General features: G+C 37.6%; 1 pseudogene; it reads left to right on the forward strand.

Moving 5' to 3' along the window:
* The window catches only part of LOC122747016, an 85475-nt pseudogene that overhangs the window by 28475 nt on the left and 43390 nt on the right, over positions 1–13610 (forward strand).

The raw sequence follows: 13610 nt of genomic DNA on the forward strand, positions 1-13610 counted from the left end.
GATGATATTAAGGTTCACTCACTCCCCAATTCCTTCCCCCTCTTCCCCTCCCCTCCATAAGCTTTTTTCTTGTTTCCTTCATGTGAGCAACCTCACCCCAGACCATCTCTCCCCTTCCCCCTCCCCCAGTCTATTTCTCCTACACCTCAACCCTATTTTAAGGATGTCATTATGGGTTAGTTAGGTGGTACAGTGGACAATGCACCAGCCCTGGACCCAGGAGGCCCCAAGCCGAAATCCGGCCCCAGACATAAGACACCCCACAAAGAACTAAACATAACATCCCTTTGTATTCAGTTCAGACCTGTGTCCTCTGTTAAACCCTTACTGAGATAGTTCTTATGAGTTTGAAGTATTTTCTTCCCATGTAGGAATAAAAATAGTTGATCTTTTAATATCCCTCATGAAGTCTTTTTTCCTGTTTATCTTTTTATGCTTCTCCAGGGTCTTGTATTTGAAAGTCAAATTTTCTATTCAGTTCAGGTCTTTTCATAACAAATGACTGAAAGTCTTCTTTCTCCTTGAAATTCCATGTTTGCCTCTGAAAGATGATGCTTAGTTTTTCTGGGTACATGATTTTTGGCTGTAGTCCCAGTTCCTTTGCCCTCTGGAATATCATATTCCATGCCCTCCGGTCCTTTAATGTAGAAGCTGCTAGATCTTGCTTTATCCTTATTGGAGGTCCACAGTATTTAAATTCCTTTTTTTCTAGCTGCTTGCAATATTTTCTCCTTGACCTGGGAGTTCTGGAATTTGGCTATAATATTCCTGGAGGTTTTCCTTTTGGGATCTCTTTCAGAAGGTGATCGGTGGATTCTTTCAATTTCTATTTTAGCTTCTGCTTCTAGAATATCAGGGCAATTTTCCCTCACAATCTCTTGGAGGATGGTGTCTAAGCTCTTGTTTTGGTTATGGTTTTCAGGTAGTCCAATGATTTTCAAATGATCTCTCCTAGATTTATTTTCTAGGTCAGCTGTTTTTCCAAGGAGATATTTCACATTGCCCTCTATTTTTTCATTCAATTGGATTTGCTTTACTGTGTCTTGGTTTCTCATAAGGTCACTAGCTTCCATTTGTTCAATCCTAATTCTTAGGTAATTATTTTCAGCAGACAGTTTTTTAATCTCCTTTTCCATTTGGCTTATCAAACTGTTGACTTTTTTCTCATGACTCTCCTGCATTGCTCTCATTTCTCTTTCCATTCCTTCCTCTCTTTCTCTACATCTTCATTCTATTTCTCCTACTTTCTCTTCAAAGTCCCTTTTGATAGCTTCCATGGCCTGAGACCAGTTCATATTTTTCTTGGAAGCTTTAAATGTTGGGGCTTTGACCCTATTATTATCTTCTTCTTCTGAGGATGTATTGTGGTCTACCTTTCTCCCAAAGAAGTTTTCGATGGTCTTCTGCTTTCTCTGCCTACTCATCCTGGCTTACTATTTCTTGGCTTTTTACTCCTTAAAGTGTAGCGCTGCTTCCAGAACACACTCTTCCTCCTACAGCATGGCCCAGGGGATGATAGGGCTTCTCCTCAGCCTGCCTGGCTTGTGAGTAATCACCGCCGCTTTCTCTTTGACCCGGAAACAGAAGTCTGATTGAACTCTGATTCTCTATGGTTGGAAGCTTGGCGTGTTTTTACCGCTCCCCCACTGGGCCACCACAACTTGATTCAGCTCACTGGTTCAGACCCAGGGAGCTTTGCCCCAACTCCAGTAGATACTGCCTTCACTTCACCCCGGCCTACCGCTGAACCCCCTCACCAGTCCGTGATGGGAGCCTCAGAAGCTGCTGGTGCTGAAGACACTGACATGCACTGGAAGCAGTGTCCCTGGCTGGGTCCGAACCGCGTGCTGAGCTGTTCAGCCTGATCAGTAGGTCATCAGAATTGCCCTCTTTTGTGGAGAAATAGTCTCACTCTATTCTTATGTGAATTAGGCTGTTCTGGGTTTTGATTTTTACCACATTATTTGGGCATGAATGGACGGGTTTATCTGGAGCTTGTGGGAGTCACAGCCTCTCCTCAGCCATCTTGGCTTGGCCCCCTTCGAGGGATTGAGATTAAAATGATTCTGGGCACGGCTTCATACCTACTGGATTGGATAGTCAGACAGCAGAGGAATCTAACAAATTTTGTAGGGGATATGGGGAAAATGAGACATCAATATACTTTTGGTAAACTGATTCAAACATTCTGTAGCACAATTTGGAGCTACAGCAAAAGGGTTATAAAACCATGTATACTCTTTGACCTAGTAATACTACTACTAGGTTGATATCCTAAAAGAGATTTCTTTTTTTTTTTTTTTTTGGTGGAGCAATGGGGGTTAAGTGACTTGTCCAGGGTCACACAGCTAGTAAGTATCAAGTGTCTGAGGCCAGATTTGAACTCAAGTATTCCTGAATCCAGGGCCAGTGTTTTATCCACCATGCCACCTAGCTGCCCCTTAAAAGAAATTTCAAAAAAAAGTTGAATTCAAAATTGGGGTGATGCCCATCAATTGTGGAATGGCTGAAAAATTGTGGGATGTTGTGATGGAACACTATTGTGTTGTAAGAAATGATGAGCAGCATGCCATAAGAAAAATCTGGAAAGACATAATTTGCTGATGCAAAGTGAAATGTACTGTATATAATATAATAGCAATATCATAAGATGATCTCTTGTAAATGACTTAGTTATTTTTGGCAATGTAATGATCTAAGACAACTCTGAAGGACTTATGAAAAATGTAATCCATCTAGAGAGAAAGAACTGATGGTATCTGAATACAGATTGAAACATATTATTTTTTGTTAGACAACCGAACTAATGAGGAAATATTTTGCATGACTACAAATGTATAACATATTAAATTGCTTGAATTCTTAAGGGGGGAGGGTGTGGAGAGGGAGAGAGGAAAAGAATGTGGAGGACAAAGTTTTAAAAATTGATGTTAAAATTTGTTTTTACATGTAATTAGGGAAAATAAAATTCTAAACATTTTTTTAAAAATAAATAACCTGGTCAGAAAAACAAAACAAAAATAGCAAATTAGAGAAATAGAAGAAAAAATGGGGAAAGAAATAAAAATAATGCAAGAGAACCATGAAAAAGAAAACAAATTTAGCCAAATGGAAAAGGAAGTACAAAATGTCACTGAAGAAAATAATTTTTTAAAAATTAAAATGAAAAAAATGAAAACTAATGACTCAATGAGACACCAAGATACAATAAAACAAAATCAAACAAGTAAAATAAAATAGAAGAAAATACAAAAATGTGAAATTTCTCACTGGAACACCAAATGACCTAGAAAGTAGATGCAGGAAAGATAATAAAAGAATTACTGGACTAACTGAAAGCCATGATCAAAAAAAAAAGAAAAGGCGTGGAAAATATCTTTCAAGAAAGTATCATAGAAAACTTCTTTGAAATACTAGAACCAGAGGGCAAAATAGAAATTGGAAGAATCCACTGATCACCACATGAAAGAAATCCCAAAATGAAAACTCCTTCAAACATCATAGCCATATTTTTAAGCTCACAGTTCAAAGAAAAAGTATCTCAAGAAGCCAAAAAGAAACACATATCAAAATTTATAGGATGCAGCCTAAGCTTAGGGGAAAATTTATATACCTAACTGCTTGCATCAATAAAATAGAGAAAAAGCAGATCAAAGAATTGTGCATGCAACTAAAAAAAAACAAAACCCTAGAAAATGAACAAATTAAAAATCCTATACTAAACACTAAAGTGGAAATCCTGAAAATCAAAGGAGAGATCAATAAAATTAAAAATAAGAAAACCATTGAATCAATAAATACAACTAAAAGCTGATTTTATGAAAAAAACATCAAATAGATTAACCATTTTTTAATTTGATAAAAAACAACAAAAGAAGGCCGCAGCCTATTTCTTGACTTTTCACTCTTTGTTAAAGTGGGGCATTGCTTCCAGGGTGAAGGGCACACCCTCCCAAGGTTCAGGGATTTTATGAAGCTGTTTTCAGATTCTTCTAGGTATTTGTAAGTTTTTAGTTCTTCCAAGGTGGTATGATTTAAGGAGAGGTATATTTACCACTATCCTGGCTTATGCTCTGGTCTGCAAGCAACCACAGGCCTACTTTTCTGCCCAGGAACTATGAACAGAGTACTGCTCCACTGTGCCTGCTAGCTCTTGTGTTCTTGTGCTCCCCCCACCCTCATCTGGGACTACCACCCAAGACTGTAATGTAAGAAAATAATCGGCTTTTGCCAACAACCAAAGGCCCCAGATTGATTTGGACTGATTGGATTGACTGATAGTGATTGACTTTTCTGATTAACTCACTTAAAGTTGACTTGATCAAAACCATACCTGCCTGACTCCCAAAAGGGAGTGTTCTCAGAGGCTGTGAACTCTGACCTCAACACGGTACCACCCTAAAGTCCTGTGAACCAATAGATTTGGTTGATGATAGCCAATTACCTTGAAGAAGTGTAAAGACCACATCCCCTCTGGACCCATAAAAAGTTTCCACACACAGTTAGTCAGCAGTTTGTTGCTCAGACAGGCTTGTGGTACAGAATTTGAGGAAGAACCAGACCAGGCTGGAGCTCTAGGCTAGATAGGCCTTTTCTTAATTTTTAACCCAGGTATTTTCTTTTTACTAATACCTGGTATGCTTTTATAAATGCTTAATACTAAAAATTGGTGCTAAAGCTTCTAATTTATAAGTAAAGCCTAGCTAGTTTTCCCTACACTTGGGACAAGAATAAGGCAACTACACATTTAGTTTTAACAGTTACAGTGACCTGGATCTGAGTATGGGCAAAACAAAAAGTTCCTGCCTCAGTGCTAGCAAAGTGAACCTGGTAATCTCCTTCTGCCCAATTGCTTAACCGTCTTATTGTACGTGGGCTGAATTCCAGAAGCAGTTGCTGCTGCTGCTGATTCAGAGGCTCCCAAGGCCTGCTCTTGGTTTTTGCTGTGGCTGGGTTTGTTCTGAAGCTGGGTCTGCTCTGGTGTGGCCTGTGCTGGGCTGCACTCCACTCTCACCTTTGTAATACAGATCTTTCATGCTAACCTTCAAAGTTGTCTTTGTCTGGAAATTAATTTCACTCTATTTTTGTGGCTTCTGCAGTTCCAAGAATTGTCTTATGGCATTATTTGAAAGTATTTTGAGGGGTCTTGGGGAAAGTCCAGGCAAGTCACTGCCTTTCCTCTACCATCTTGGTTCTGCCCCTCCTTTTTCATTTTTAAAATTAACTTGCCCTATGGAATAACCTTGCACTTAAGATTAGTTCTTAACCTTGTGTCAAGTATGCAGCCTTTCCTGAATTCTGTGTTTCTATTAAGCAAGTGACCTCTATGAAATGCTAGCCTGTTTTGTCTAGCAGAGTTTCTTGAGAGTAATGGTTATAATGCAACAAATTGTCTGTGACAAAACTATGTTAAATAGATATTCTATGTGTTAGTTGTGTGATTTTCTAACATGGAATCAGAGAATCATAAAGACTTTTTTTCTCCATCTTTTTAAGTGGCTAAAATGGGATCTTTTTACTGTGAAGAACCAGATTTGACTTCAAGATGGGACAAATGTTGGCTGTTTGATCTTAAACCAGTCTCTCCAGTTCTTAAAGCCTCAGTTTTTTAATGGGATGATAATACCCATCCTGTTTACCTAACAGGTTGTTTTGCATATCAAGTGTGATATTGTCTCATATACTTTGTTTATCTTAAGGTGCTGTATAATTTTAAACTATCTTTCTACCTTTTGGTAGTCATTGAAAATATTTGTCTATTGTACTTTTGTATTTTAGGAATCATTAGCAGAGGAGGTTGGTTAGCTCTCAGTGATATCTCTCACTGGCAACCACAAATATTGATAATTATTAGCTTTGCGGAAGCAGCAGGCTTTCAGGTAGACCAGATGCTTGGTGTTCTGCCTCATTCATCATCAACAATGCTGCCAGGTAAATTTTGAATCTAAAATAGTTGGTAGAAATGTGTGAAGAAGAATAAAGACAGATTGATTCCCAGATAGAGTACCAGATTGAAAGACTGTTCAGTGCTGGTTGTTACTATGTTTAGAAAATAAGTAAGAAAAAAAGTAAACCAACAACAGTTCAGCAATAATAACATTTTGTCAGTTAATCACATTTAATATGAATAAATTCTGGGTGGAAAAATAAATTTAGAGAATTGCATTTTGTCCTCAACTGAGCTTTGTTTCTTTGTTTGGAATTTTATTTTCCAAATTACATGTAAAAACAGATATTGACATCAGTTTTTAAAACTTTGTGTTCCAACTTCTCTTTGACCCTCCCTTTCCACCCCCCATCCCCAAGAATTCAAGCAATTCAATATAAATTATACATGAGTAGTCATGGAAAACATTTCTACATTACCTAAGTTGTGAGAGAAAACAGACAAAAACAAAACTTCAAATAAAGGAATTGTCAAAAATTTTTTTCCAATCTGTTTTCGTATTTCATCCTTCTTTCTCTGTAGATAGATTGCAATATTCACAAGTCCTTCAGAGGTATATTGAATCATTGTCTTGCTGAAAATAACCATGTGCTTCCCAGGAGATCATCTCACATTATTGCTGTTATTTTGTATACAGTACATTTCACTCTGCTTCAGTTCATGTAGGTCTTTTCAGGTTTTTCTGATAGCATCCTGTTCATGATAACTTTTACAGAGTACCTTAAACTTGATCATTTCCTTTACAATAGCCCAGCAGAGTAGGTACCAAATGTTTTGCCATTATAGTCAATCATCATTACTATTTCCCTCCATCCTTTTCCCTCCCCATGATATTTACTCTATTTTCTATCTTCTTTTACCCTATTCCTCCTCAAAAGTGTTTTCCTTCTGACTGCACCCTCCCTTGCTCTGCCCTCCCTTCTTTCATCATTCCCTCCTTATCCTCTTCAGCTCCTACTTTTCCTGTAGGGTTAAATAGATTACTCCTCTTAATTGGGTGTGTTTGTTCTTCCCTCCTTGAGGTGACTCTGATAAGATTAAGGTCTTTGAGCTAATTCTGTGTTCTAAATTTTTCTTCTTCTTTCTTACCTCAACCCTCCCTATGAAATCAAGCAATTCAATATAAGCCTTACAGGTACAGTTATGCAGAACATCTTCACTTTCCTCTAAAGTGTTTTGATTTTTGCTGCTCTTTCCCCCAATCTGCCCTTCCCACCTTCCCCTCTTTTCCTCATGCCCCTTATCTCCTTCCATTTCCACTTTACCTCAGGGCAAAAATATTTTACAATACCTGCTTGAGTATGTATGTTATTCGCTCTTTGAGCCAATTCTGATGATAATGATGTTCACTTGCTCCCCCACTCCTTCCCCCTCTTCCCCTCCTCTCCATAAGCTTTTTTCTTGATTCCTTCATGGGATCTATCTCTGCCAAGTCCACCTCTCCTGTTCCCCCTCCCTCAGTGCATTCTGCATACCCTTCAACCCTATTTTAAAGATGTCATCATGGGTTAGTTAGGTGGAATATTGGACAAAACATGAACACTGGACCCTGGAGGACCAGAGCCCAAATCTGCCTCCAGACAGAAGACACCCCATTCTGCTTGCCACACAAAGAACAAGGATAAACAAATATAAATTCCTTACAAATATCATTCCTTCATATTCAATTCAGACCTGTGTCCTCTGTCTCAATGTATTCCTTTGAGTTATCCTAACACTGAGAAAGTTCTTATGAGTTCAAAGGATTATCTTCCCATGTAGGAATATAAACAGTTTAATTTTTTAATCTCCCTCATAATTTCTTTTTCCTGTTTCTCTTTTTTACGCTTCTCTAGGGTCTTATATTTGAAAGTTGAATTTTCTATTCAGTTCAGGTCTTTTCATCATAAATGCCTGAAAGTATTCTTTTCAATTGAAATCACATATTTTCCTCTGAAATATTATAATCAGTTTTGCTTGGTATGTAATTATTGGTTGTAGTCCCAGCTCATTTTCCCTCAGGAATATCATATTCCATGCCCTCCAGTCCTTTAATGTAGATCTTGCTAGATCTTTTCTTATCCTTATTGTTGCTCCCCAGTATTTGAATTCCTTTTTTCTAGCTGCTTGCAATAGTTTCTCCTTGACCTGGGAGGTCTGGAATTTGGCTATAATATTCCTGGAGGTTTTCCTTTTGGGATCTCTTTCAAGAGGTGACTGGTAGATTCTTTCCATTTCTATTTTTCCTTCTGCTTCTAGAATATCAGAGCAATTTTCCCTGATAGTCTCTTGGAAGATGCTGTCTAAACTCTTATTTTGGCCATTCTTTTTAAGTAGTCCAATGATTTTCAAATGGTTTCTCCTGGATCTATTTTCCAGGTCAGCTGTTTTTTTAAGGAGATATTTCATATTGCCCTCTATTTTTTTTTTATTCATTTGGATTTGCTTTTCTGTGTCTTGGTTTCTCATAAAGTCACTAGCTTCCATTTGTTCAATCCTAATACTTAGGCAATAATTTTCTTCAAAGAGCTTTTTTATCTCCTTTTCCATTTGGATTTTCAAGCTGTTGACTTTTTTTTTTCTCATGACTCTCCTGCATTGCTCTCATTTCTCTTTCCATTCTTTCCTCCACCTCTCTAAATCATTCTTCTATCTCTCCTACTTTCTCTTGAAAGTCCCTTTTGAGCACTTTCATGGCCTGAGACCAACTCATATTTTTCTTGGAAGCTAGATTTTTATCCTCTTCTGAGGGTGCACCTTGATCTTCCTTGTCTCTAAAGAAACTTTCTATAGTTCTCAGTGTTCTTTGCTTTCTCATCTTGCTTTCTTTTACTTGACTTTTAACTCCCTCTTACGCTGCATCCCTACTTCCAAGCTACACTGTTCCAAGCTGCAGAGGGTCTGAGGTGTTTTGGTTTAAGGGAGGGCAGGTTTTTCTCTTGCCTGGCCTGTTCTCTCATCTGAAGATAACCGCAAGTCAACTTGCTAATTAACCAGACAGCAGAACTTTGTGTGCTGTGGTGGTTCTTAGCTACAATGAGCCTATACCTCTCCCCAACCTGTGCCTCCTTACACTCACAATTTCTTCCTGTTCTCAGCTGGGGTGGGATAGCCAATTTCCTCCTTAGATCCCACAGGCACCCCTGTATTCCCACTCCCCGACCCCTGCCAGGCTTTCAGCCCTCTCACTTGACTATAAGCTTATTTCCAGAAGACCCTGCTGATGCAGCTGATTTGGAGGCTCAAGGGGTAAGTTCTGCTGGTGCAGCATGCCTGGGCTCTTTGATGGCATGATCACAGGTTTGCACTCTGCTTACAACCCAGCATGGCCCCATCCAAGCTGTCTTTGGCTAGAAAATTATCTCAGCCCAGCTTTTTGTGTGTTTTTTGTTTTTGTTTTTGTTTTTTTTGCTGCAGGGGTTGCTTTATTGTTTTTTATGGGTAATTGTGTCAGGAACTCTGTGCATTCAATGTCTTTTCTCCACCATCTTGGCTCTGCCCCCACTTTAATCTCACTTCTCTCAACTGAGCTTTAAGAAGCTAACAGAAACCTATAATTTTTTGACTGTCAACTAATAGAATAATTATTTATAATCAATGCCTATATTAATTACCAGGTGGATTTTTTTTTACAATTCAAAATTCATGGGATTTAAAATTCTAGATGTATAGATAGGTATTCATTAAAATATACATTAGGATTGGTGTGATATAGTAGAAGGTTCCTTACATGGGGTCAGAAGAGACTTGAATTTACATCCCAGCTCCATCAATTACTAACTGGATGAGCTCAAACAAGTTACTTTCTGAGCCCTGTTTTCCTCATCTGTAAAGTGGCTACTACATATTGGCACTAGCTATATAATAGGATCATTGTGAAGAAAATGGTCTGTAAATCTAAATTTGGGAAGTCGTCTAATTCAATACTTCAAAAGATATGAAACACCACTGGTATTATGTACTCCCTCTATGACCTAGATGTTCACTTCTCCATGCCTTAGATTGTAAAATTTCAAAAGCTTAGAAGAAAGTTTCTGCAGCTAGAAAATTCACCCATTAGCAGCCAGATTTTTAATGTCATAGAAAGAGCACTAGTTTTGGAAACAGAAGGTCATAGGTGTGACTGTGAACAAGTCACTTTGACTCAGAGAATCTCAGTTTCTCATCAGTAAAAGAGGGATAATATTTTTATTATCTCACAAGACTTAAAGTATAATATAAATGCAAGGGACAAAGTAGATGAGAAGTGTAACAATTGGAATGGTGCCACCTTCTGGGGAGCTACTGTAGGAAAGCTCTGCCATGAGGATAATGCGTCTGAGGGCAAGCCATATGGTCAGTTTCTTGGCATCAGGAAGTGACGTTTGCTTATGATAGCGACTACGTAGACCACAGTAGCTGGATGTAGTCCAGTTTCTTCTTCTCTCCCTCCTAAAATAGCCTGGTGTCATGGAAGCTCCAACACATGCACCTAGTTTAATTTAACTTGTTTTCTTTTTCTTTCACTCAGTCTGATGGCATGGTCAGAATACATCCCCCTGTGGCCTAGCACAATTGTTGGATGTCTTGGGAACCACAAGATGTGGTATGGTAACCTTTCCATAACATTTTCAGGTTTCATCATGGACACATTACTAAATTTGGCCTTGATCCAGACATATGGTGTTAAGAAGTGTTATAGATTGTATAACTGCCTCAACTCTGTATTATATGGGTATAAATCCTCCAAAAGGGGGGATATAATATTATATATATACACACACACATATATATCATATATACACACACATGTATCTATCTATCTATCTATCTTTCATCTATCTATCTATTTATATATACTTTGAGTATGAGTTATATTTTGAAGAACTCTCACTGTTTAATTTGATCATTAACAATGCTATGCTAAGGATTAGTGAAAACCCAGCAGTTCAACAACTAAAGAAGTAAAAGAGTCCAGAGACAACCAGAGTCCAGTTTTCCTGAAGACATCCCACCACTCCAAGAAAACAAGGTCTCAAAGACTTTAAATGAATAGCTTCATTTTGGTTTTTGTTTCTTTTTTTTCCTTCTGTTATTATATACACTATTTGTAATATGTATTCTCTGCAGAGGCCCTCCCTCTATTAGCAGTGTCACAGTGCCTATTCATGAGGGACTGCCCCTCTGGACAAAATTTCCCCTTTCTCCTTTTCCTATATTGTTATTTACATAGTTTGTTACCATAGGGTGTGTTTCATCAAGGGAACACTCTGTTCCTCCAAGAAGCAAAAGAGGGAATGTGTCAAGATAATGGAATGTGGTAGATAAGGGGATTTAGCAGATACTCAATGGCCCACCTGGAGATTAATCAAAACTGATTGAATTTAGTGAGAGTGATTGACTCCTGATTAGCTTACTACCAGTTAACTAGATTCTTAGCACATGAGGCTGGCCCTTAAGAGGGTATTGTTCTCAGAAGCTACAAACTTTGAAATTAACTTGAGGGCACCTTCGGATCCAGTGAACCAATGAATTTGAATGATGCTAGCCAATCAGCTTGAAGAACTTCCTATTTCTGGGAGGAGAATATGAAGGAAGAAATTGACTCTGGTGGAGGATTTCTTCCACTTTCGGCTTGAGACATCCATTTGGTGGCAAAGGACTTCAAGTGGGAGGTTTAGGAAGGCTAGAATTTCCATGCTATAAGAAATCTGTTCTCAATCATTCTCTTTCTTTACTATCTTATATCTTTTAATAAACCCTTAAAAACCTACACTAATTTATCAGTGATTTTAGCCATTCCCCCCCCAAAAAAAAAACTGGGGGGATGGATTAGAACCCACATTTATAATTTTAAAATGCACAGAAGGATGGGGCAGATCTTCCTTAAACTTGGTTGAGTTACTTTTTATCTGAGACTCTACTATCAGTTTTATATCTGAAGTCTTTTTTACTTAGTAGATAAGTAGTACAATGGATGGAATTCTGGACTTGAGTCAGAAAGACCTGAGTTCAAATCCTACTTCAAATACCTCCTAGGTATGTGACCCTGGATGAATCATTAAAGCACTCTCAGTTTCAGTTTCCTCTTTTTCTAAAATGAACATAATAATAGCATCTCCCTTCCAGGGCTGTTGTGAATATCAAATAAGATAACTCACAAAAAAGTACTATGTAAACTTTAAATCACTATACAAATTCTAGATTTGATGGTGATGGTGATGATGTCCCACTCAGAAGTGGGACACATTCCAACTGTTTGATCTTGAGAAAAAAGTCACTTATCTTTTATTTACTTGAGATTATTTCCACTTTTTGAGAATATAAATGCCAAAGCAGGCCTACACTGGTAGAGGTTAATCTTTACCAGGGGCATCTTACATAATTGAGGCAAAGACCATAAAAGGTATGCATATCTCCTCTCTCCACTACCTCCTAGAGCTTTTGTTGTTTTGGGGAATAATAAAGAACATAAGCTCCTTGAGGGGAAATGCTTCACTTTTTTTTGTATCTCCAGTATCTAATATAGTTGGAACCATAGTATGTGCTTAATAAATGTTTGTGGATTTTAATTAAACTATCTAATTATGTTCTTGAAAAAGAATTTCCAGAAGTAAGAATTTGGGAAGAATAGTGACAAATCTAGTTGTCACAGTTCAAGAGATGCAATTTAAATATTAGATAGTGCTATGATTAGGGCCATTGATCACATTCCCTGACTCACACAAAATACTTTCTAGAAAATTAATTGAAATTTGGCTAGAAGTCTAAATTTACACTTTAGTTCCTCTTAATGTGATTTTCCTTATTGTCAACTGTGTTCATATTTGGGACACTGCTAAGTCACAGAAAAACAAAGCTTGGCAAGATATCAATTATGTAACTAAGTTAAAATAACTAGGATTATTTCAATGTTTGGATAGACTCAGCAGAGTCTAGCAGAAAACATAGGCAAAATTCACAGAGGGTAAGAAGGAAAGGATGGGTCATAATCTGTATTGATGAAGAGGGCAACCAATCAATCAATTACTCAATCAACAAGCACTTATCAAACTCAGTTCCTATTATATGCTAAGCTCTGGGGATGGGAAGATTTAAAAAAATGAAAATATAAAGTGCTTATTGTAGAGATAACGTAAATCTATATAAGTACATTGGAATAAAAGTTAGCGAGAGAAAGCAATATTGGTTGGGGTGCTCAGAAAAGGATTCCTGTAGTAAATGGCGCAAGAGCTGTGTCTTGAAGAAAGTGAAAAATTATATGAAGTAGATGTGAAACAGAGTGCATTCCAGCTTGAGAGATAGCCAGTCCAAAAGCAGTGGGCACAAGGAACAGAGAGAAGACTTGTTTAGAACATAGAATATGGGAAAATGTAGTCATGTATAATGAGTCCACTCTGATGACACTGCTAGTCTACTGATGCATTGAAGTACAAATAGCAAGGTGATACTTAAGGATATCAAGGAGATAATTAATGTATGAATTATTGAATGAAAAACAAGTTGTAGACAGATTGGAATACAGATAGAAATTCAAACTAAACTAACCCTTTTTATTTTCAGTAATGGGTTGAAGAACAAATATCATGTAATTTATTTTATATCTTTCTACTCTACTTATTACAATGCAATACTACATATAACATTCATCTGAATTTGCTTTATCAACTGTAAAAGACTTTGAGTTCCATGAGCACACACAATC

This window comes from Dromiciops gliroides, chromosome 1, assembly GCF_019393635.1.
Source record: "Dromiciops gliroides isolate mDroGli1 chromosome 1, mDroGli1.pri, whole genome shotgun sequence".
NCBI lineage: Eukaryota > Metazoa > Chordata > Mammalia > Microbiotheria > Microbiotheriidae > Dromiciops > Dromiciops gliroides.